The following is a 23,556-nucleotide window of genomic DNA, read 5'->3' on the forward strand; positions in this document are numbered from 1 at the left end:
CTCCAAGAAGGTCTGTGCATTGGTTTGGGACATCTCTGCGCTGCTGACCCGTCTCGGCTCCGGATGGTCTCCTTCTGGCCTCACTATGGACTGGACTCTCACTTTTACGTTAGATCCACTACGGACTGGACTTTCACAATATTATGCTAGACCCACTCGACGTCCATTGCATCCGGAGGGGTCACCCACATCTGCGGTCCTCCCCAAGGTTTCTCATAGTCATTCACATTGATATCCCACTGGGGTGTGAGTTCTTCCTTGCCCTTATGTGGGTTCTGAACCGAGGATGCCGTTGTGGCTTGTGCAGCCCTTTGAGACACTTGTGATTTAGGGCTATATAAATACACATTGATTGATTGACATTGAACCTCCTGATCTCAGGGCGGTCACTCTAACCACAAGGCAACTGAGCAGGGAAAGAGCAGACATGAGCGAGAAATGTGTTGAAAACATTCGGTTCCCACCAATGTTGAATGATAGAAATGATGGTTCTGTTTCTGTCTTATTTGTTAGTTTTGGTGTGGACTACGGTCTACTGTAGTCGCATTATAACGATTTCCATTGGAGGTTGATAAACATCTTGATAACGGCTCGAGTTACGTCATTACAATATTGAATTAAGGCATTATTTGGCGTACCACTATGTGGAGCCCGCTTGCTACAGTTTGAGAATCACTGATCGATATCTAGAGGTGACTACGTTCTCAAGAAGGCAGCTGTGATTCTTATTTTAGAGCGATGTCTCGGGAGTTGCTGGCGTTCCTCATAGACATGAAGAGTTTTGGTCGTATATTTTGAATACATTCAATATTAACGATTGTGTCGGCCGGGGCAGTGCGGTGCTACAGGGGTTAGTGCATTTGCCTCACAATACGAAGGTCCTGAGTAGTCCTGAATTCAAACCCAGGCTCGGGATCTTTCTTCTCTACAGTCACATTCATCCATTTATTTTCCTTCTTCTTCTCCTCCAGATTTTGGCGCTTTCTACCTTCCACATTTTTCACCCAATTCTAACCGTTTCAACTTCAAACTGTAAAGCCTATTCCGGAATCGTGGGCTTTCCTTTGACAAATTCCAAAAATTCCAGTTTTTACGGAACATTTTCCCCATTCAAACTTTCACCATTTCCACATTTTTCAACCGATTCATACAATTCCATCTTCAACACATTCAACCATTCTGGAAATTCAATTTACCTTTTTTTAAGGTCATAAAAATTCCAATATTTTCCAGAATTTCTAGTTTTCCAAAGCCCTATTTCCACCCTTTATTCTTGCGACTACACCTCCCACATTTTTCAACCCATGTCAAAACATTCCTCTTAATTAAAACAATTGACTAATTGAATAATTGAATTTTGTTTTTGAACTGAAAGAACTGAAAAAATTCCCGGTTTTCCCAAAGTTCCCTAATACCATTTCTAATTTAACATGTTACTACTTCAACATTTCCCAACCAATTTCAACAATTACAACACTAACCATTTTAACTCATTCAAGTATTTTTTTTTTTTTAATGTTTTCCCCAAAATTCCCGCTTTTCTTGAAAGTTCCTAATTTTAGGGAAAATTCCATTGAAATTGATTGGGAATTAATGGGACATTCTTCAAAGTTCCACAATTCCCAATATTTTTCACCTGATTTAAGGTGTTCCAACTTCAAACTGTTCAGCCTATTTGGGAATCGTGGTTTTTCCCTTGAAAAATTCCCCAAAAATCCCAGAATTCCGGGTTTTACAGAACATTTTCCCCTTTCAAACTTCCACCATTTTCACATTTTTCAACCCAATCATACCATTCCACCTTCAACACATTACACCATTCTGGAAATTCAAACTTCCGCTTTTCCAAGTTCATAAAAATTCCATTATTTTCCAGAATTTCTGGTTTTCCAAAGCCCTATTTCCTCTTTTTATTCTGGAAACTACTGCTCCCACATTTTTAACCCACTCAATCATTCCACCTTCAAAACCTTTGTCTTAATTAGGAAAAAAAAACAAAGTTGTTTTTTGAACTGAAAAATTCCCGGTTTCCCGAAATTCGCTGAATTCGGTAATACCATTTCTCAATTCAAAATGTTATTATTTCAACATTTCCCGACTGATTTGAACAATTCCAACACTAACCATTTCAACTTATTCAGTTTTTTTTCACCATTTTCAAAAAATATCCCGCTTTTCCCGAAAGTCCAAAATTTTGGGGAAAATCCCATTGAAATGAATGGGACATTCTTCAAAGTTCCACAATTCCCACATTTTTCATCTGATTCAAACTTCAAAATATTCAGCCTGTTCAGGAATTGTGTGCTCTACTTCAACAATTACATTTTTTCCCCCATAATTCCCTTTTTTTTTTTTTTTGCATTTTCCCCATTCAAAATTAATTTGCCATTTTTAAACTTCCACAATTCCCACATTCTTCAACCAATTCAAACCATTCCACCTTCGACACATTCAGCTCATCCGGCCATTCAAACTACTAAGTTTCCACATTCAAAACATTTCCAGGAATTTCCTTTTTTTTTTTGGGAAAACTATTTCCAGCCTGAAGTTCAACTACTCCTCTCACATTTTTCAACCCATTTCAACCATTCCACCATCAAAACACTCCTTATATTCAAGACAAAAAACTAGTTGGTTAATTAACTAGAAAACAATCTGCTTTTCCCGAAATTCCAGGAATTTCTCAATTTAAAACTGTTACTAATTTAACATTTTTTGACCGATTTAAACAATTCCAACACCAACCAATTCAGCTCATTCATGACATTTACCGATAATTTCCGATATTACAATTCAAAGCATTTATCGGCCGATAATATCGGCAGTCCACTATTATTGGACATCTCTAATTAGCATGCTGGCTTTTTTGGCAAATTTTTGCAGGTATACACCTCAAGGTGTGATGTGTGAATAATATTTACATAACGCTTTTTCTCTAGTGACACAAAGCGCTTTACATAGTGAAACCCAATATCTAATTTTTACATTTAAACCAGTGTGGGTGGCACTGGGAGCAGGCGGGTAAAGTGTCTTGCCCAAGGATACTGTCAAGTGTGGGTCGCATTTTACTGCGGGATCGTTCCTCCAGTACAAACATGGACACTCCGGACAAAAACGTAAAAGGTAAGATGATTTAATAACAAAAATACTGGTACAAAAACAGACGTAATGAACAAAAGAAACGCATGCCGAACGCACGAAAGCTAATGCTAACACTAGCAAAGGTTCAGGAAAAAAGAATAGCATACGTGATTGTTGCTTACCGCAAACAAGGAAGTCAGGACGAGTGATCAAAAAGGCAGGCTTAAATAGTGTCTCATGATTAGATACAGGTGTGTCCCAAACAGCGGCAGGTGCAAATCATAAGTAACCATAGTGACAAAACAAACAAGGAAGTGCCACCGGGAACTAAAGAAGTCCAAAACTAACAGAACATAACTAAACTGAACATTATCCGGACCACAGATCATGACAGATACAACAACTTTGACTAGGATGGTGGAAGCCGGGATCGAACCTGCAACCCTCTACCAACTGAGCTATACCGACATTCATGCTCCTACTAATCAGTTTTGAAAAAATTCCCGCTTTTCCCCAAATTTCCAAATTTCCAGGAAGTTCCCACTGAAATGAATGGGACATTTATCCAAGTTGCACAATTCCCACATTTTCCAACCCATTCAAACCATTCCACCTTCAACACATTCAACTCTTTCTGGACATTCAAACTACTAAGTTTTCACACTCAAAAAATTTCCAGGAATTACCGTTTTTTTGGAAAATTATTTTCAACATTAAGTTCAACTACTCCTTTCACGTTTTTTTAACCCATTTCAGCCGTTCCCTTATCAAAACACTCCTCATATTCAAGACATAAACCAAGTTGGTTACGGAACTAGAAAAAAAATAGCTTTTCCCAAAATTCCAGGAATTTCTTGATTTAAAACTGTTACTAATTTAACATTTCTTGACCGATTTAAACAAATCCAACACCCACCAATTCACCTTATTCACGACATTGATGCTCCGAAACATTTTGGAAATAATCCCGCTTTTCCCAAATTTCACAAATTTCAAGGAAGTTCCCAATGGAATGAATGGGACATTTTTCCAAGTTGCAAAATTCCCACATTTTTCAACCTATTCAAACCATTCCAACATGAACACAGTCCTCTTATCCTGGACATTAGGGCTGTGAATCTTTGGCTGTCCCACGATTTGATATCGATTCTTCAGGTCACGATTCGATAATATATAAATTTTTTCGATTCGATTCGATTCTCGATTCAAAAACGATATTTTTCCGATTCAAAACGATTTTGTATTCATTCAATACGTAGGATTTCAGCAGGATCTACCCCAGTCTGCTGACATGCTAGCAGAGTAGTAGATTAAAAAAAAAGAAAAGCTTTTATAATTGTAAAGGACAATGTTTTATCAACTGATTGCAATAATGTAAATTTGTTTTAACTATTAAACAAACCAAAAAAATGACCTATTTTATCTTTGTGAAAATATTGGACACAGAGTGTTGTCAAGCTTATGAGATGCGATGCAAGTGTAAGCCACTGTGACACTATTGTTCTTTTTGTTTATTTTTTATAAATGTCTAATAATAATGTAAATGAGGGATTTTTAATCACTGCTATGCTGACATTATAACTAATATTAATTCTGTTGTTGATAATATTCATTTTTGGTTTGTGTCTCCTCAATTGCTCTGTTTATTGCAGTTCTGAGTGTTGCTGGGTCAGGTTTGGTTTTGGAATTGGATCGCATTGTTATGGTATTGCTGTGTTGGATTGGTATTTATATTTTTTTAAAAGGAGAATAAATTCTGAATCGCACAGCGTATTTGATTCGATTCATATTTGAATCGATATTTTCCCACACCCCTACTGGACATTCTAACACTTTCCCAAGTTCCAAACTAAATTCCATTTTTCCTGGAAGTTCACACTATTCAACATTTAAACTATTCTTACATTCATTAATGATTGATTGATTAAAAATTTGATTAGTAGATTGCACAGTTCAGTACATATTCCGTACAATTGACCACTAAATGGTAACACCCGTATAAGTTTTTCAACGAGCTTAAGTCGGGGTCCACGTTAATCAATTCGTATTACATTATCTCAGCATTTCAGTTCAACTTCAGCCTTGGAGCATCCACACACAATTCCTTCACGTTGTCATTATATTTAGTTGTCATGACCACATGAGGAAACTAAGGGTGGACCAAGCATTAAGACTATGCTAGCAGTTCATGACAAGCATCCTCAGCAAGCCTGCACAGGCAAGACTTAGTGTCTATTGTTACGCTGGTGTCAGGTCGTCCTGAATAAATTACTTTATCTCAACTTTCACTCTGGCATGGAAATAATCTACCTTGGCTCCTCATCACGCATAGTCTTACCTAACTTCTCCATTTTCAGGCTTCACACCGCTTTATTTTTAAGTATCCGTCAATTTGCAGCACGCACACACGCGGAAAAGAGAAAGTGTGTGTATATCAGTGAGTAATGCACCATCAACTATTCATACAGAGAGCATGTGGCGTCGCACGTCAAGTGTAAAAAGAAGCTATAGAAGATACGAGAGATGCTCCAGAGTGGATGTGTTCATTTCACGTTCGACCAGTTTATGAGTCACGTCATGCAAGAGTGTGGACATAACACCATAACACCATAGCTTATAGAGATGCGCGGATAGGCAATTATATCATCCGCATCCGCGTCACCAAAATCGTCATCCACCTGCCGTCCACCCGAACCAACATTTTATCTGGACCGTACCCGCCCGCTGAATTACATCAGAGGTTGGCCACCTTTAACACTCACCGAGCTATTTAAAACTCTTTCACAGAGTAATGTAGTCAATTGGAGCCGCTAACGTTCTCGCGACTATACAATACTGTTCACCCTGATGACAAGAATATGGGTATGCTGTGAAGCCATTGATTTGACACCTTCAAAAACATGTTCGAACCTATTGTTGGTCCAGCAACATGTTGTGCACAGCTTCCGCAATCACACGTAAGAGATTGAAAGGCATACTGGGTGATACAGTACACTGATGGTTGTGATACAAACAACTTTAACACTTACTAATATGGCTGGGTTTGGGGTGTATAAAATAGTCGGGGTGTATAAAATAGTCAGGAAGTGTCATGAATACAAAGGATTATGGGTATTTGTTGTGTTGCATTTATGTTGTGTTACTGTGAGGATGTTCTCCCGAAATGTGTTTGTCGTTCTTAATTGGTGTGGCTTCAAAGCGTGGCGCATATTACTAAGAGTGTTAAAATTGTTTATATCACAACCATTAGTGTACTCTGTGTCACCCAGTATGCCTTGCAGTTGTGTGCATGTTGCCGCGGAAGCCACACACAACATGATGCTGGACTGACACGCAGATCGTATATGGTGTAGAAGGCGACAAAGCCAATAGCTTTATAGCATGCACTAATATTTAATAACTGGGTGACTGCCGGCAGTCATTCAAGAGCATAATAGCGTCTCCTATTGACTTCTTCGCTTTATGACACGGGTCTTAAATGGCTCTTTGAACGGCAAAGGATACCGATCCCAGAACATATATATCAACTGTCTCCGGACGGTTCAACCGCCACCCGCCCGAATCTAATCAAAATTTATTTTTTCGTCATATCAACCGCCGACCCGCGGTTTACCCGCGGACTCCGCGGATGAGACCGCAAACCGCGCATCTCTAATAGCTTATATGCATTAGCACAAAACATGCTTCATAGGCACTTTTCACTGTCATGCTAGTTCGGAATGATTTGGATCCAGTCTAATGAGATTAAGAATTGTAGATGAATGTAGGTCAACAAACACATTAAAATAGTAGCCACACCTCTAAAAGGGGCTGTCGAACCAAAAAATATAACAACACCACCAACTAGGTATTATATGTTACAATGGACCCCGTCTTAAACAAGTTGAAAAACTTATTCGGGTGTCACCATTTAGTGGTCAATTGTACGGAATATGTGTTGTACTGTGCAATCTACTAATAAAAGTTTCAAAGCGTCAGCTCCTCTTCTCGCTCTGACATCAAGCAGTGAGCGCCTGAATTTCCAGCTAATGCAGATGTGACCAATCTGGTTTTCAGTTGTGTGGATGGCAGACATCCATGTTGCTTTGTGGATGTCCTTGTGTGGGAAAATACAACCTCCAATAACCAAGCTGTTGCCTGCACATGCTGTACAAACCTTTCTCCGTTTTCATTCATTGTTTCAACCCCTTGCGTTCCCATTATCAGCTCATAGCCATTGTTATTTCCTCCTATTTTTGCATTCATGTCCTCCATTAAGACCATGTTGTCCTTTCCTTTCTTTTTCTGAAAAATGTGGTATAAAAGATTATAAAAGTTGTCCTTCGTTTCATCCTCTGCATCGTTGGTAGGGGTATAGGATATTACTACTTGAAGGTTAATTTTCTTATGCCTGGTATGGAATTTTGCAGTAATGATCCTTGACTTGATGGGTTCCCAACTGATGAGGGTCCTCTGAGCTTCTTTGGATAGCATGAACCCTACACCCTCTGTATTTGGTTCAGAGTCTTCTGGGTGCCCTGAATACAGTATGGACTCACCACTGTCCAGTTTAACCGGCCCCGACTGGAGCCATCTGGTTTTGCACTGACCCAGGAGAGATATTCTGTATGTCCTCATCTCTTCCGCTATAACTGCTGTCTTTCCTTCTGCATACATGGTTCTGACGTTCCATGTTGCAATGTTAGTGGAGTGTCTAGGGGTCAGAAGAATCGGATGCACCATCTCCTTTCGGTTTTCTGAGTGCATCGTCATTTTCTCTTTGGTTTTTGTAACCGAAGAGACTTCCTTTCCAACACTTTTGGATTTTTTGGTTTTCATCAACGTTTCTGTAGCGAGGAGTTTTTATGGGTTTGGGTTGCTAGGCCCAAGCCTAACCTTCCACCATTTCTGGTTTCGGGAAGTTTGTGAGTTGACTTGTTAGTCCCCTCGCCTAGTCTATTGTCTTCCAGGTAATGGGTTACAGTCTCATACCACATGAGACCAGACAGACATAGGGTCGTGTACAATAGAGATGCACGGTTTGCGGTCTCATCCGCGGATAAACCGCGGGTCGGGCGGTTGACATGACGAAAAAATAGATTTGAATTAGATTCGGGCGGATGGCGGTTGAACCATCCGGAAATATTTGATATGCATGGTTCTGTGATCAGTATCCTTTGCCATTCAAAGTGTCATTTAAGACCCGTGTCATAAAGCGAAGAAGACAATAAGAGATGCTATTATTCTCCTGAATGACTGCCGGTAGTCACCCAGATAATAAGTATTAGAGCGTGCTATGAAACCATTGGCTTTGTCGCCTACTACAACATGTTCGATCTGCTTGTCAGTCCAGCAACATGTTGTGTCTGGCTTCCACAGACACACGCACACGACTGCAAGGCATACTGGGTGACACAGGGTACACTAATGGTTGTGATATAAACAATTTTAACACTCTTAGTAATACGTGCCACGCTGAAAAGCCACACCAATTAAGAACGACAAACACATTTCGGGAGAACATCCTCACAGTAACACAACATAAATGCAACACAACTAATACCCATAATCCTTTGTATTCATGACCCATCCTGACTATTTTATACACACTGCTAGCTGCAAACCCCGCCACGCCTCCCACATGCGTCAGTAAGTGGGGCGGGGTTGGGGCTGCGGGGGTGTAAAATATATTCAGGACTTATCACGGATACAAAGGATTATTGGTATTTGTTGTGTTGCATTTATGTTGTGTTACTGTGAGGATGTTCTCCCGAAATGTGTTTGTCAATCTTGTTGGGTGTGGCTTCACAGCGTGGCGCATATTAGTAAGTGTTAAAATTGTTTATATCACAACCATCAGTGTACTCTGTATCACCCAGTATGCCTTTCAATCTTGAAGAAGGTGTATTGCGGAAGCTGCACAGAACATGTTGCCGGATCAACAATCGGTTCGTAAATGTTGTTGAATGTGTCTAAGGCAATGGCTTCATAGCACGCCCATATTCTTGTAATCAGGATAAACGCAATTGGATAGTTGCAAGAACATTAGCGGCTCCAATTGTCATCATTACTCTGTGAAACAGGTTTAAATAGCTCTGTGAGTGGTAAAGACGGACAACCTCTGATGTATTTCAGCGGGCGGTTGGCGGGCGGGTACGGTCCTGATAAAATGTTGGTTCGGGTAGACGGCGGGTGGATGACGACTTCGGTGATGCGGAGGATATAATTGCCTATCCGCGCATCTCTAGTGTACAAGCTGTCTCAGCATGTCAAACCCAGTCAACTCCTGCTACTGTGTAGTGAGAGCCGCACCAGCCACAAGCAATGAAACTGTTGCAAGCCCACCATACCAGCAGCATGAGACGGATATATATATATATATATATATACACACCCCAAAGGGAATAAGCGTTAGAAAATGGACGGATTGATGAAGATATATATATATATATATATATATATATATATATATATATATATATACACACACATATACACATATAAATATAGACAGCTAAATATATATATATATATATATATATATATATATATATATATATATGTTATTACTTTCTGTTTCAATATATATCCATCCATTTTCTAACGCTTATTCCCTTTTGGGGTCGCAGGGTTCAATATATATAATGTATATAATATATTTTTACAACTTGTTCCTCATAATTTTGACAAAATAGAATGAGCAATGACACAACATGATATTTCATATGTCAGCAGACAAATTAGGAGCCTTTGTTTGCTAACTTACAACTGAAAGACAAGTTGTGTAGTATGTTTACTATTTTATTTATAGGCAAACTTGCGATAAAAAAAACAACATATGTTCAATGTACCAAAATATTGGTATCGGGACAACCCTAATATGTAAACAGATTGCTGGACGACAGCAAAAACTTACAGCGTGTGGTGCAGAGACGGCGTCCACAAAGTACACCCGTACATGACATGACAATCAACAATGTCCCCCACAAAGAAGGATAGCGTGCGCACAAATTAAATAGTCTTAATTGCGAAAACAAAGCAGGTGCGAGCAATAGCACTCAAAGCAAGATGTGAAGTTGCTACATGAGAACACCAACAAAACAGGAAGGGTCACCAAGTAGAAGCATTTAAGTCCCATCTTAAAACTCATTTGCATGTTCTAGCCTTTAAATAGACCCCCTTTTTAAACCAGTTGATCTGCTGTTTCTTTTCCTTTCTCCTCTGCCCCCCTCTCCCTCGTGGAGGGGGGCACAGGTGGTCATGGATGAAGTCCATGGTCCGGAGTAGGTCGGTCCAGAGTCGGGACCCGGGGGTGGACATCTCTGCGCCACTGACCAGTCTCCGCTCGAGATGGTCTCCTGCTGGCCCCACCATGGACTGGACTCTCACTATTATGTTAGATCCACTATGGACTGGAGAGTCACAATATTGTGTCAGACCCACTCGACATCCATTGTCTCCGCTAGAGGGGGGTGGGTGTCAGCCACATCTGCAGTCCTCTCCATGGTTTCTTATAGTCATTCACATTGAAATTTCACTGGCTTGTGAGTTTTTCCTTGCCCTTATGTGGGCTCTGAACAGAGGATGTCGTTGTGGTTTGTGCAGCCCTTTGATACACTTGTGATTTAGGGCTATATAAATAAACATTGATTGATTGACCAAAATAACAGTGCAAGACAGGAACTAAAGCTCTACACACAGGAAACAACAACAACCTGGTATAGTTTAATTTTTTTAACCTTTTCTGCTGGTTGTTTGCGTTGTAAAGATGTGACTTTAAGGTTTTACTACTTACGTATAAAATACTACACGGTCTAGCTCCAGCCTATCTTGCCGATTGTATTGTACCATATGTCTCGGCAAGAAATCTGCGTTTCAAGGACTCCGGCTTATTAGTGATTCCCAGAGCCCCAAAAGAAAGTCTGCGGGCTATGGAGCGCTTTTTAATCGGGGTTCAGTACTCTGGAATGCCCTCCCGGTAACAGTTCGAGATGCTACCTCAGTAGAAGCATTTAAGTCTCACCTTAAAACTCATTTGTATACTCTAGTGGTTTGTGTTGTGGTTTGTGCAGCCCTTTGAGACACTAGTGATTTAGGGCTATATAAATAAACATTGATTGATTGATTGATAGCATTCCATGACCCACAATGCACTTCTGCCATGACCCTCCCCTGCCGAACTCGTATTGGTTGACGTGTGTGTGACGATTGCTGACATTTTCTTGGTCTCTTCCGCAAATGAGATAAATAATATTTGATAGTGTAATCTGCAGTACATGATTTCCTTTTCGGTGAAAGTTTTATTCAGCGTTTTTCAGTTTTTATAAGTTACCGCCAACGATGAAATTATCCATTTTAATAGCTACGGCAGTAGCATATAGCATATGGCAGTTAGCATTCCATGACCCACAATGCACTTCTGCCATGAACCTCCCTTGCCGAATTCTTATTGGTTGACGTGTGTGGGGCGATTGCTGACATTTTCTTCGTATCTTCCGCGAAATAGATAAATTATATTATATGATATTTTTTATATTTAATGTGTTAATAATTTCACACATAAGTTGCTCCGGAGTATATGTCGCACCAAACTATATGTCGGCCAAAACTATGAAAAAAACTGCGACTTATGGTCCGAAAAATACGGTAATTGAAATGGGGCCCTGCGATGAAGGGGCGACTTGTCCAGGGTGTACATCGCCTTCCGCTCGAATGCAGCTGAGATAGGCTCCAGCGAACCCCCGTCACCCCAAAAGGGACAAGCGGTAAAATAGATGGATAATATGAAACGACATGTTATCCGGCTTTGCCACACATCAGTGCAGCAGTTTATTTGTGTTTTCCTTCTCTAGAGCTCATTTCATAACCGGAATTAAACAAAGCTGTTTTTCAAGGATGAGACCAATATTAAAACGCTTCTGCAAAGGCAATCATTCATCACCAAAGCTCTCTTTGTTTCCTCATAACTCCCGCACAAAAAGAAACACATGGACTCAATGAACTTGTGAAAATGCAGTTTTTTTCTTCCCAGTTGTACTATAAAAAAAACACATTTAAATAAAAGAGCAAGGATGAGGGACCTAGTACTCCCTTGCCTGCTTGCACGTTCCCCCACTGTGGGTACAAAATCAAGCCTTTCCTCTGACAGCCAAGAAGTATTAAAAAGAAGAACAACCCGAGGACCCGCAGCTTTCACTTGGAGACCTGCTTAAAACTCCACAAAAGAACTTCACACGACCCCTCAGTGCACCCCCCTGCCAAGAGCAAAAGCCTGCTTCCCGAAAGACCCTGAAGACGTCGCTGCAATTTGCAAGGATACAACTTTTTTTCTCGCCGGGCTGTGATTTACACCTTGGAGACCCGTGGAGACCTCACCTCCTTGCGAGAGTTATCACGGGGAGGGGGTTGACGTCTGTGGGCGTGTCCGACATGACCTACATGAGGAGAGCCCTCACCCCTCGCATCCTCCGCGGGCTGGCTTGCTGCGTGATGCGTGGTTGACGGACGAACAGAGACAAATACGATGCTTTCAAGGCCAGCAAGTAGCTGGAAAGCACAGCTGGATGTGCTCAGTTTGCATTTAGCTTTCAACCTTGGATCCAGTTTTGGCTTTTTGTTGTCTTTAAGTGTGTGGTTAGCAAAAGAGCAAAACCATCCATCCATCCATCCATCCATCTTCTTCCGCTTATCCGAGGTCGGGTCGCGGGGGCGGCAGCCTAAGCAAGGAAGCCCAGACTTCCTTCTCCCCAGCTACTTCGTCCAGCTTCTCCCGGGGGATCCCGAGGCGTTCCCAGGCCAGCCGGGAGACATAGTCTTTCCAACGTGTTCTGGGTCTTCCCCGTGGCCTCCTACTGGTCGGACGTGCCCTAAACACCTCCCTCGGGAGGCGCTCGGGTGGCATCCTGACCAGATGCCCGAACCACATCATCTGGCTCCTCTCGATGTGGAGGAGCAGCGGTTTTACTTTGAGTTCCTCCCGGATGGCAGAGCTTCTCACCCTATCTCTAAGGGAGAGCCCCGCCACCCGTCGGAGGAAACTCATTTCGGCCGCTTGTACCCGTGATCTTATCCTTTCGGTCATAACCCAAAGCTCATGACCATAGGTGAGGATGGGAACATAGATCGACCGGTAAATTGAGAGCTTTGCCTTCCGGCTCAGCTCCTTCTTCACCACAATGGATCGCTACAACGTCCGCATTACTGAAGACACTGCACCGATCCGCCTGTCGACCTCACAATCCACTTTTCCCTGACTCGTGAACAAGATTTCTAGGTACTTGAACTCCTCCACTTGGGGAAAGATCTCCTCCCCAACCCAGGGATGGCACTCCACCCTATCTTGAAAGAGCAGCACAATAAAACTGTTGAATTAAAATTGGGTTGCATTATTAATCAATCAAAGTTCATCTATATAGCCCTAAATCACGAGTGTTTTAATGGGCTGCAAAAGCCACAATGACATCCTCGGCTCAGATCCCACATCAGGGCAAGAAAGAACTCAACCCAATGGGATTACAATGAGAAACCTTTGAAGGGACCACAGATGTAGGGACCCCCCTGGGCGACCAGTACAATGGTTGTCAAGTGGATCTAGATCATAGTGTGAGAGTCCATTTCATAGTGGATCTAGATCATAGTTTGAGAGTCCATTTTATAGTGGGGCCAATCGTAGATCGAGGGGACCACAGATGTAGGGACCCCCCTGGGCGACCAGTACAATGAATGTCAAGAGGATCTAGATCATAGTGTGAAAGTCCAGTCCATAGTGGATCTAGATCATAGTTTGAGAGTACAGTCCACCGTGGATCTAAATCATAGTGTGAGAGTCCAGTCCATAGTAGATATAGATCATGGTGTGGGAGTCCAGTCCATAGTGGATCTAGATCATAGTGTGAGAATCCAGTCCATAGTGGATCGAGATCATAGTGTGAGAGTCCAGTTCATAGTGGATCTAGACCATAGTGTGAGATTCCAGTCCATAGTGGATCTATTCTATATCGTAGTGTGAAAGTCCAGTTTACAGTGGGGCCAACCGTAGATTGTCTTGAGTGGAAACAAGTCAGCAGCGCAGAGAAATCCTAAACTGATGAACAGATGAGTGGTCCATCCCGGGTCCCGACTTTGAATAGCTAGCACGGGTAGTCACCTAATCTGTGCCCTCCCTGTCCTTCATGGAAAGGGGGGGCACAGAGCAGAAATGAGACGGCAGATCAACTGGTCTAAAAGGGGGTCTATTTAAAGGCTATAGTATACAAATGAGTTTTAAGATGGCACTTAAATGCTTCTACTGAGGTAGCATCTCGAACTGTTACCGGGAGGGCATTCCAGAGTACTGGAGCCCGAATAGAAAACGCTCTATAGCCCGCAGATTTTTTGGGGGATCTGGGACTCACTAATAAGCCGGAGTTCTTAGGACGCAGATTTCTGGCCTGGAACATATGGTACAAGAAAATCAGCAAGATATGATGGAGCTAGACTGTTTAGTATTTTATACTTAAGTAGTAAAACCTTGAAGTCGCATCTTAAGTGCACAGAAAGCCAGTGCACTCAAGTCATTAAGAAGGTAAGAAACCCGACGGCGCTGCTTTCAAAACAGTCAATCATAGCGTTCTAGTAGAACGTATCAAAACACATATTGGTATGTCAGACTTAGCCTTGTCCTGGTTTAACTCCTATCTTACTGATAGGATGCAGTGCGTTTCCCACAACAATGTGACCTCAGAGTATGTTAAAGGGGAACATTATCACCAAACCTATGCAAGCGTCAATATATACCTTGATGTTGCAGAAAAAAGACCATGTATTTTTTTAACCGATTTCCGAACTCTAAATGGGTGAATTTTGGCAAATTAAACACCTTTCTGTTTATCGGTCTTTTAGCGATGACGTCAGAATGTGACGTCACCGAGGTAACACCCGCCATATTCATTTTCACATTACAAACACCGGGTCTCAGCTCTGTTATTTTCCGTTTTTTCGACTATTTTTTGGAACCTTGGAGACATCATGCCTCGTCGGTGTGTTGTCGGAGGATGTAACACCACTAACAGGGAGGGATTCAAGTTGCACCACTGGCAAGAAATGTTCCGCCAGACCCCCATTGAATGTACCAAAGTGTCTTCACATTTGACCGGCGATGCTAAGTCAGACATGGCACAGAGATGTATGGATAACCTGCAGATTGCATTTGCAACGATTAAGTCAACGAAATCACAAAGGTGAGTTTTGTTGATGTTGTTGACATATGTGCTAATCAGACATATTTGGTCACGGCATGACTGCCAGCTAATCGATGCTAACATGCTACGCTAATAGATGCTAACATGCTATTTACGCTAGCTGTATGTACATTTGAAACTAGATACCCACATTTAATGTGAAACAAACACTTACCAATCGACGGATTTAAGTTGCTCCAGTGTCACATGATGCGAAAGTCCTGATCGTTTGGTCTGCACATTTTACCGGCGATGCTAATAAGGCAGGCATGCTGTGGGCCACTTCATTAGGTACACCCACGCTATGGCCGAATAGCGTCAATAGCTATTCGCTCAATAGCTTCGATTTCTTCTTCAATTTCGTTTTTGCTATCTGCCTCCAAGGTAGCGAAAATAAGGCACTTTAAAGCTTTATTTAGGGATATTCCGGGACCGGTAAAATTTTGAAAAAAATTTCAAAAAATACTACAAGCCACTGGGAACTGATTTTTATTGTTTTTAACCCTTTTGAAATTGTGAGAATGTTCCCCTTTAAGGTTCTTGGCCCTGCATTCTTCAGGCTCTACATGCTGTCGCTGGGCGACATCATACGCAAATAACGGTGTTAGCTTTCACTGTTATGCTGATGACACCCAACTCTAAATGCCTCTAAAGATGACCAACATGCCGGATTGTAGTCAGCTGGAGGCGTGTCTTAATGAAATAAATAATTGATGTCCGGAAACATTTTGCATCATAACGCTAAAAAAACGGAAATGCTGATTACCATTCCTACTAGACACTGGCACCTATTTAATAAAACCAACTTAACATTTGAGAACCAAACAGCTACACAAAGCGACTCGGTAAAGAATTTGGGTATTATCTCCGACCCAAAGCTCTCCCCACATATGCGGTCCTCTCCAAAGTTTCTCATTGTCATCATTGTCACTGACGTCCCACTGGAGTGAGTTTTTCCTTGCCCTTATGTGGGCTCTACCGAGGATGTCATTGTGGTTTGTGCAGCCCTTTGAGACACTTGTGATTTAGGGCTATATAAATAAACATTGATTGAGAAGGCAACATTTGTGTGATGAAGTGCCGGTACATGTAAACTTAACCCTAAAGGTTGCAGGGCAATGTCTATTTTTATTTTCAAAACCTGTTATTTTTGCCTTAAAATGAACAGCTAAAACATCTGATTTTAGTTGTATTAAGTCTAATCGGTCAACAAATTGGTAAAAACATTTATGAATGTCGCAAAATGGCTTTACCGACGCTAAATCAATCCAATGTACTTTAATTAGCAATCATCTTCTCCAAAAACCTCATGTTGGACACAAACTTGTGAAACTACATGAAATACAGTGGATGTACCCTTCATGATCTAACTTTCATGAAGTATAAAGGAAGAACATCTCATTTATGGTCCCATAAGCCTCTGATTATTGCTGATTATGCAGAAGAGAATATGCAAATAACCTCATGGTGATGTTCAACAATATGTGAGCATAAGGCACAGATACCAACCTGAGAAATACATAATTAAACAGTATATGTGGTGCGTGGGAAGGGTAACAGTCAGCATCTGCTGTGCTGTTGAATTAAACCAAACAGTTTATCTTCCTCCAGAGTTATCACTTTTAGAGCTGTTAAAAAAACTCTTCATAAAACAAAAAAGAAAACCACCAAAAACCGGGGGTTGTAGCAACAATCAGCAGTTATTAATCTGTCCTAATAGGATTTATGGGCGGATGCACTCTACAAAATAAAACACAATAGCTTGAGAAGGGTCTCCAGAGGACCTATAATGAAGTTTTGTTGTGACAGCAAAGATAATAAGGCAATTTTACGGCGTCGTAAACTTACTTATTTTAAGGCAGCTTTTCTATAGGCAACACTTTTGTTGGTAAATTCAGTTTTAGAGTCTGCTTTAAGCTTTTGGTTGTGGTTTATACACATTAACACTTGCCCGTCCTGGAATGCAATCAAATCCATCAGCTTGGTCCCACTCCATCTGTCTTTGCTCACACGCACACACAAATAAACCTTAACACATTTTTTTCTTTTTAAATATTTGCCTTGAATTGAAAACCCATTCTTGTTCACTTGTCATTGTTAATGACCCTTTTAAGCACTGCTATTTGACTTTGGTCAAGCATCCCACTGTTTTTCTACAAAACCCAAAACCAGTGAAGTTAAAGTTAAAAAGTTAAATTGCCAATGATCGTCACACACACACGAGGTGTGGCGAAATTATTCTCTGCATTTGACCCATCACCCTTGATCACCCCCTGGGAGGTGAGGGGAGCAGTGGGCAGCAGCAGTGGCCGCGCCCGGGAATCATTTTAGTGATTTAACCCCCAATTCCAACCCTTGATGCTGAGTGCCAAGCAGGGAGGTAATGGGTCCCATTTTTATAGTCTTCGGTATGACTCGGCCGGGGTTTGAACTCACAACCTACCGATCTCAGGGCGGACTCTCTAACCACTAGGCCAATGAGAAGTTGGCATGTTGTGTAAATGTTAGATAAAAACAGAATACAATGATGAGCAAATCCTTTTCAAATTATAGTTGTCATGTCTTGGTGATCATGGTTTAGTTTGGCAATGTTCTGTTTGGTTTTTGCACTCTGTCAGTTCCTGTTTTATCACTCCCTGCTTTGTTTCCATGACAACCCATTAGTTTTCACCTGTCCTCATGTCACGCACCTGATTCATTTGGACTCGTGCACCTGTTGTTAATCATGTCACTTCTCTTTAAGCCTGTAGTTGCCAGGCAGTTAGCCTGGCGACATCACCCTTGTTATTCATGCTGATTATCCATGCACCGCTTTTTCATGCTCGATTCTTGTCACAGTAAGCGTTTTCGTTTTTTTTTGTCCATAGTTCTGCCTTTGTGCTAGTTTTTGTTTTCAGAGCCAAGTTTTGGACCTCCGCTGTGGGCGCCTTTTGTTTATACCCTTCGTTTTTGTAGTACTTTCGAGTTAATATTAAAAGATGTCGTTAACTTCACGTCGTTTCCAATCCAGTCGCTTTGCACCACGGGAAAACAAACCGCACTATAGTCCACATCTTGACAATATTCAATTGAGTAGACTGCAAAGACAAGATATTTAATGTTCCAACTGAGAAACTCTTTTTTTTTTTGCAAATAATCATTAACTTAGAATTTAATGGCAGCAGCACAGTGCAAAAAAGTTGGCACAGGGGCATTTTTACAACCGTGTTACATAGCCTTTCCTTTTAACCACACTCAGTAAATGTTTGGGAACTGAAGAGACCAATTGTTGAAGATTTTCAGGTGGAATTCTTTCCCATTCTTGCTTGATGTACAGCTTAAGTTGTTCAACAGTCCCAGAAGTTTGTTGTGGTAAGTGGAGAGGCGCAGCCGGCAGTCCGACAGCGAGGCAGGGCACACCGTAGCCCGCTGCAAGGTGGCGGCGAGGAGGCGTGGACAGCGAGCGAGCGGCAAGGCGAGGAGCACCGGGACCGACGCCGCAATCGTTATCAGGTGCGCGGGCCGCCCAGCTGGGCACAATTAAAGGCCTAATGAAATGAGATTTTCTTCTTTAAACGGGGATAGCAGGTCCATTCTATGTGTCATTTTGCGATATTGCCATATTTTTGCTGACAGGATTTAGTAGAGAACATCGATGATAAAGTTAGCAACTTTTGGTGGCTAATAAAAAACACTTGCCTTTACCGGAAGTAGCAGACGATGTGCGCGTGACGTCACCGGTGTGAAGGCTCCTCACATCCTCACATTGTTTATAACGTGAGCCTCCAGCAGCAAGTTATTCGGACCGAGAGAGCGACAATTTCCCCATTAATTTGAGCAAGGATGAAAGATTCGTGGATAAGGAAAGTTCGAGTGAAGCACAAAAAAAATAAAAAAATATAAGTGACAGCTCCAGGAGGCAGTGGGACTGTTTCAGATGTAACTAGACACATTTACTAGGATCATTCTAGAATATCACTTATCTGCTTATTGTTTTAATAGTGTTTTAGTGAGATTGGAAAGATATACCTGAAAGTCGTATGCCTGCCCTGAACACCAGTGTCTCTCAGAGAAGCCGATGGAGGGGCCAAGATCACAGCTGCCTTTTTGAGCTGCAGGAGGAAGTCTCAATGATCCACTGAAGTCTCCGGTAAGAATAATATCACAATTTTCCCATTCAAAAACTTGCTGGTTGACAAAGAAAACATGTTCGCTTGACCACTCTGTGTTAAAGCTTCACAACAAACAAAGAAACAACAGCTGTGTCTCGGTTGCTAAAGACAGCTGCAATCCACCACTTTCCACCAACAACATTCTTCTTTATAGTCTCCATTATTAATTTAACAAATTGCAAAAGATTCAGCACCACAGATGTCCAAATTACTGTGTAATTATGCGATGAAAAGAGACGACTTTTAGCCGTGTGTGGTGCTGGGCTAATATGTCCGCTCCAACCCGAGACGTCACGCGCACGCGTCATCATTCCGCGACGTTTTCAACAAGATACTCCGCGGGAAATTAAAAATTGTAATTTAGTAAACTAAACCGGCCGTATTGGCATGTGATGCAATGTTAAGATTTCATCATTGATATATAAACTATCAGACTGCGTGGTGGGTAGTAGTGGGTTTCAGTAGGCCTTTAAATAATCATCTCGCACTGAGGGCGGCAGCCGTGAACATGGGGGAGAGAGACGGTGAGAAAAGATGGAGCAAGAGAGAAGCGGATGCCGAGCGAGAGAGACGGAGAGCCCAAGAAAGAAGAAGACGCAAGAAGCTGAAAAGCTGGAGCGTAGGTGCGAGCAGCGGACGGCAAGGCTGAAAAGCAACCCGGCAAGAGACATTTATTTTTTTAAATAAAGAAGTCTCACCCTGCTCGCCCTTAGGTCATTCCTTGGTGGTCCTTGGAACCCGCACGAGGACTTGAGACTGTCACATGGTATTTTACGCTTCATAATACCCCACACATTTTCAATGGGAGACAGGTCTGGACTACAGGCAGGCCAGTCTAGTACCCGCACTCTTTTACCACAAAGCCACGCTGTTGTAAAACATGGATTGGGCACTAATACACCCCCATACCATCGCCTATGAGAGTCCCAATGGTTCTTTTCCTGTTTGGACTCCCAAGTGAGTATCCAATCACAGCGTGAGGCCAGCTAGAAGGCCTTACTGAAAACAACTCGTGACCTGATTGGCTATGACAATTGTCCATCAACTGTATGTGTTCGTTCACTTACAGTGCACAGAAGCCCGCATTGTTGATTCCGATGACCCCAGGCCTATTTTGTACAGCATGGCTTTTTGATTGATTGTTTGAAACTTCTATGAGTAGATTGCACAGTACAGTACATATTCCGTACAATTGACCACTAAATGGTAACACCCGAATAAGTCAGGGTCCACGTAAATGAATTCATGGCAACATAAGTTGGCTGAATTCTGATATCTTTAAGTATGATTGTGTTGGGCGTGGCCTGCGGACCTGCAGCGAAGTGGGGTGTGGCAGAACCGGCTTCGAGATTAGCGACAGGTGTGTAGATGACACAGCTGAGAGTGTTTGTCTAATCACCTGTCGCTCTGTTAAAGGCAGCAGTCGGGAAGGAGCGTAGGAGTTGTTGATGGCGGTTGGCGAGAGCCAAACAGACCACTCTTAGGGAAACCATTCATGTGCTCGATCGAGGAAAGACAATTACTGGAAAACACATAAAGACTTTGCACGATCTGGCATTTATTGTAAAATAAACATTATTGTTGACTCTGAAAAGGAGTGGTGATGTCGGTGACTGGTGGCCCAAAGAACCCGGAAGGAAGTGACTTCCGCAATGATCATGATTTCTGGTTATGTTAGGCCAGCAGAGAAGGCCTTGCTGGCCCTGACGGCACACCACTGTCTTATTTTATGTTTTATTGAAGTGTATATTTATTATTGCAGTCTTTTACTATGAAGCCACGCTGTTGCAACATGTAGCTTGGCATTGTCTTGCTGAAATAAGCAGGGGCGTCCTTGTGTACGTTGCTTGGATGGCAACATATGTTGCTCCAAAACCTGTGTGTACCTTTTAGCATTCAAAATCAAAATCAGAAATCACAAACCAAGAGAATAGTTTGGAATTGTCATTTGAAAAAATATATTTGTAGAAATTAGAAATATGGTCAATAAATTATAGTAAAATATTCCCTTGATATTTTTTGTTTTAAATAATGGGGGCATTTTGCAGACATGCGCTTGTTAATCCCCTAAATGTGTGTACCAAATTTCATGGTGATTCAGCAAAAAGCCCAGAAGTTACAGCGGTGTATTTTTTATTTTTTTATTTTTTTGTAGATGGCCTTGAACAGCGTGATAAATGTTAAGTCAATCCCACCTATGGAGTTTGATGAAAGCATCACCATGTGGTGTCCTTGTCAGTTAAAAATAGCGCGGGCAACACAGTAGGAGTGCATGTTCTGTCAAATGTTGGCCCTTTCAGCTTTGTTAGTGATAAGCCCAGTTAGCTTATCATGAAAAAATGCATACGAGCAAGCACATTGGCGACAGAGGCAAGGGAAAAAAAATGTATGGAAGGACAATGCAAGATTTTGTCAAATGTATAAACATGCATGCAAACAACAAAAGAATGGATAGCAATGAGGAGATGGTAGGGAGACATACACTATATTGTATTTGGACACCAATCCACATGATGAGACTCGAGTGTCCTAATCACATGGTCCGGCTACAGGTGTGTAAAATCAAGCTCTTAGGCATGGAGACTGTTTCTACAAACATTTGAAAAGAATGGGCCGCTCTAAGTGATTTCCAGCGTGGAACTGTCATAGGATGCCACCTGTGCAACAAAAATCCAGTCCTGAAATTCCCTCTCTCCGAAACATTCCAAAGTCAACTGTTGGCTTTATCATAACAACATGGAAGATTTTGGGAACAACAGCAACTCAGCCACCAAGCGGTAGGCCACAAAACTGACATAGAGGGGTCAGCGGATGCTGAAGTGCATAGTGCAAAGAGGTCGTAGACTTTCTGCACAGTCAGTTGCTACACAGCTCCAAACTTCATGTGACCTTTCAATTAGCCCACGTACAGTACGCAGAGAGCTTCATGAGATGGTTTTCCATGGCCGAGCAGCTGTATCTAAGCCATACATCACCAAGTCCAATGCAAAATGTCGAATGCAGTCGTGTAAAGAACGTCGCCACTGGACTGTACAGCAGCGGAGACGCGTTTCAGACTGCATTGTGGCGAGTGTGAAATTTGGTGGAGGAGGAATTACGGTGTGGGGTTGTTTTTTCAGGAGTTGGGCTTGGCCCCTTGGTTCCAGTGAAAGGAACTTTGAATGCTCCAGAATACCAAAACAATTTCATGCTCCCGACTTTGTGGGAAAAGTTTGGAGCGGGCCCATTCCTCTTCCATTATGACCACCCGTCCAACCATTACCCACCCATCCAAATGATCAGATTTATGGTGTGTGGCCTAGAGGTTGGACTGTCCGCCCTGAGATCGGTAGGTTGTGCGTTCAAACCCCGGCCGAGTCATGCCAGAGACTATAATAATGGGACCCATTACCTCCCTGCTTGGCACTCAGCATCAAGGGTTGGATTTGGGGGTTAAATCACCACAAATGAATCCCGGGTGTGGCACCACTGCTGCCCACTGGTCCCCTCAACTCCCAGGGGGTGATCAAAGGGATGGGTCAAATGCAGAGGACACATTTCACTCCACTCCCACCACGTTACTGGCCTTCTCTACCAGCTTGTCCAGTCTGTTTGTGTTCTTCACTCTCAGCCCGCTGGCCCAGCAACCCACAGCGTACAAGAAGGCGCCCGCCACCACCAACTTGTAGAACATCCTCAATATCTTTGTACAAACGTTGAAGGATCCTAGCCTCCTGAGGAAGTAGAGGCGGCTCTGTCCCTTCTTGTAGAGGGCCTCAGTGTGTTTTGACCCATTCAGCTTGTTGTCCATGTGTACACCGAGGTATTTATAATCCTCTACCATGTCCACATCCACCCCCCTAATGGAAACAGGGGTCGCCGAAGTACTCCTCCTCCTTCCCAGGCCCACAACCAGCTCCTTGGTCTTCATCACATTGAGCTGGAGGTGGTTCTTTCCACACCATGTGACAAAGTCCTCCACCGGTGTCCTGTATTCCTCGTCATCACTATCCTCAATACACCCCACCAATGCAGAGTCATCAGAAAACTTCTGAAGGTGGCAGGACTCTGATTGATAGTGGAAATCGGTGGTGTAAATGGTGAAGAGGAATGGGGAGAGGACTGTGCCCTGCGGGACCCCGGTGTTG

The 23,556-nt window shown here is 42.3% G+C and overlaps 1 protein-coding gene across 1 annotated transcript in view; it reads right to left on the reverse strand.

The window, feature by feature from the left end:
• Positions 1-23,556, reverse strand: part of ncanb (neurocan b) — a 470,747-nt gene that overhangs the window by 191,881 nt on the left and 255,310 nt on the right.

The sequence above is a fragment of the Nerophis ophidion genome, linkage group LG26, assembly GCF_033978795.1.
Source record: "Nerophis ophidion isolate RoL-2023_Sa linkage group LG26, RoL_Noph_v1.0, whole genome shotgun sequence".
Taxonomy (NCBI): domain Eukaryota; kingdom Metazoa; phylum Chordata; class Actinopteri; order Syngnathiformes; family Syngnathidae; genus Nerophis; species Nerophis ophidion.